The following is a 3,789-nucleotide window of genomic DNA, read 5'->3' on the forward strand; positions in this document are numbered from 1 at the left end:
ATGTATGTATGTATGTGTGTTTGTGTGTCTGTGTTTGTCCCCCCTCCATCGCTTGACAACCGATGCTGGTGTGTTTGCGTCCCCGTAACTTAGCGGTTCGGCAAAAGAGGCCGATAGAATAAGTACTAGGCTTACAAAGAATAAGTCCTGGGGTTGATTTGTTCGACTAAAGGCGGTGCTCCAGCATGGCCACAGTCAAATGACTAAAACAAGTAAAAGAGTAAAAGAGTAAAAGAGTAAAAGAGTATGTATGTATGTCAGTAAGGGAGTTATAATAAAAATGTAAGAAAACAGTTAATCTATGTAAGAAATATATCATATGCCGGGAAGAGGCTTTAAAAAAGTGTAAAATGATAAAAATATAAAAATCTATGTGAGGATAGCAATGAAAATATAAGAAATATTTCATATGCCGGGAAGAGGTTTAAAATAAAATGTAAAATGACAAAAATATTTATGTAAAAGAATAAGTTAAGATACATTCAAAGAAAATTGCAAAAATAAAAAGACTAAAATAAAACGTGAGAAAATAGTAAAAATTAATTAAATATAATTGTAAGAAAGACAGTAAAGACAATAAAGAATAAGACAGTAAAGAAATAAAGGTCCCCAAAGAATTTAATAGAAACCGTAAACATGCAAAGAAGACAGCTCAAAACTGTATGGAAGTAACGTTAGAGAAGACAGTGCGAAATGTATGGAATATTGTAATGAACAGAGAGATAAAATGTAAGGAAATAAGTAAAAGAAGGAAATTTTGAAAGATATGTAACGAAAGGAATAAGAAATGGAAGGAAGATAGGAATATAGAAGAAAGGCAAAAATATGATTATAGAAATTAGATGATATGTAAAGTGGGGATTAAAAACACGTAAGGATGGCAATAATGTAATAATGAAAATAATAATGTAACGCAGACGAAGTGTATGGAAGAAAGTAAAAGGTAAAAGAATGGTGGAAAGAAATAAATGAAAAGTATAAAAATATAAGGAGAACCGAAAAATATACGGAAGTCAATAAAATATGGAAGACAATATCTAATGCAGAAAAGAGGGAAATATAATATGGAGAAATATAAAGACTCCTGTAATACAATGTAATGTAAAAGACAAAAATAAATGTAAAAAATGTAAGGAAGTCAGTTTAAAAAAAGGAAGTCTGTGAACATTATTCTGAAAAACGTCAAAAGATTCAAGGAAAACATGAACAAAATCCAAAGAAGATAGTTTTAAAAAATGGGACTAAATCCTAGGATAATAGCAAAAAAAAAAACGTAAAAGAGAATTTTGAAAATTTAGGAAGACATTGAGATTAAGTAAGGAAGACACTAAACTTGAGTGTAGAACATAAGATGACGTAAGAAAGATCGGACAGCGATAAGGAAGACCGTAAAAAGGCAAAGTAAACAGTAAATATTGTGAAACGTCTGTAAATAATATAAGGAAAATGATAAAAGGTTGTAACTATTAGAAATGTGTATGCGAGAAGATAACAACATGTAAGGAGTACTTAAAAATGGTAAGACAGTTATAAAGGTTAAGGAAGACGGTACTAATATATATAAAAGGTAAGAAATGGGAAATGGTCAGTGAAAATGTACGAAAGACAGTGAAAATAAATGAAAGGGCTATAAAGATTAAACAATTCAAAGATCTCAGAAATAAGTGTAGAAAGACAGAAAATATATTAGTCGGAATGCAAATCAAAATCTATGTAAAGATGATAATAAAAATTATAAGGAAATTAATGAGAAATTTGAGGGAATATAGTAAGAACATGTATAGATGACAGTAAACAAGTGGTACAGAAACAGGGAAAACGTTCATGACTTTCTTCCTCGTACATCTCCATTTTCGTTACACTTTTTTCTCTTTTCTTTTATATTTCACCCTCTTCGTTATATCTTACACTGTTTTCTAACAATAATAAATAGAAGAATGTAAAAGTCGGATTGACAGTGTTACGATGTGTTGTAGAGATATGGTATATTATTGCCATTGTTGATAGCATTTTGCTTAACCTCAATCAGCCCTGATCGACAAGATGTATAAAAAAAAAATCATTGAAACCGTGATGACCTCGATATATCTATAAGCAATGGTCATTGGAGATCATATCTTATCTGCATTTTCTAAGAAAAGTATTCTTTGGAGGAGTTTTCGTTGAAAGAGATTTGGCTGCTATTTCGAGGAGGTTGAGCAATCATATAGAAACTTCTTCATTGGCTCGTGGATATCAAATATTCTTTACTACTCTAGGCACAAGGCCTGAAATTTTGGGGGAGGGGGCCAGTCGATTACATCGACCCCAGTACGTAACTGGTACTTAATTTATCGACTCCGAAAGGATGAAAGGCAAAGTCGACCTCGGCAGAATTTGAACTTAGAACATAAAGACAAATGAAGTACCGCTAAGCATTTCACCCGGTGTGCTAACGTTCCTGTCAACTCGCCGCCTTATGACTATAAAATATTGAAATAATTCAGGTGGCAATGTTACTTATTTTGTTTTTGTTGTGTTGTATGTCTTAGTATAGTAGTTTTACATCTTATGTACGCAATGTATGTACGTGTATTTTTTTATATGCAACCATTTTTACCGCTATATAACTTGTAATCCTTTACAAAACATTCTAATGTCTACATTCTTTATCAATTTTGCAACAAGTAATCAATGATGTCGCTGTTTATTCATAAAAAAAATCTCTCCATCCTTCATTGATGGCATTTTAGTTGATGGTGATGAAATTAAATTTGATGTCAACGTAATCAAAACGGACGATAAATAAATTGAGTTTGACAATGACGAATTTGATATTGATGCTGACAAAGTCGACTTTAAGGGGGAAACCCTTTTAAAATATTTGAGGGTATGGGTTTGAAAACGAATAAGCTCCTAATTATTACGCTTTGGACAGGATTTTATTGTAATTACAAAAAGCAATGGAAGGGTTGTACAACTGGCGAGTGCTTTGATGGCATATAGAACTGAATTTTACGAAGATCACCCCCTGAATTACAAGAGCCGCAATTAAGTCCCTGTCATTAGCATTAGAAATCGTATGACAGATTCTAGCATGACCTTTCCGAGTTTTCTTATAAAACTATTATTTTAATGTTATTTGTGAGAGCCTTGTGCATTATCTTCAACTTCGGGGTCGCTGAGGCAATTCCTGCTATGAGTTATATAGCTTCAATCTTGTTTTAGCACTAAGTCGTACACCATTGGGAAGTCATACAATCAAAATTATTCCAGACATAACTATTCGAGGTAGTATTCCAATATCTAATTTATCCTTTATTTAAGACGGCAGTAGTAAGGATGTGTGATATGGAGGAAATTCAGATATTCCTCGGTCGTTACGACTTTGAGAATAGCTTCTTATATGTGAAATACATTTAAAAATACCACAACAGCACGGAATTGACAAATAATTGTAATGATTGTGAAGAAAACTCACAGAAATATATCCCAAAAGATATCTTATTATTATCAGCACAGTCATGTCACTGAAGACTGGTGTTTCGAAGTAGCTTCTAACACGTTTCTAGTTATAAAGCCTAATAATTTCCTTCTAAGGTTTTCTTTAACTTCGAATTTCGTCATGTAGAGTGTATAAAAGTTAGGTTTATATGGGAGAGAAATTACGTGAGAGAAATGCCAACTGGTTTATCGAGACCAAACAATCAGATTACAGTATAGCTATATTTTAAGAGCGCACCACGCATACACATATAAACACATCATTCATATATATATATATATATATATATATATATATATATATAT

The sequence above is a fragment of the Octopus bimaculoides genome, chromosome 23 (assembly GCF_001194135.2).
Source record: "Octopus bimaculoides isolate UCB-OBI-ISO-001 chromosome 23, ASM119413v2, whole genome shotgun sequence".
NCBI lineage: Eukaryota > Metazoa > Mollusca > Cephalopoda > Octopoda > Octopodidae > Octopus > Octopus bimaculoides.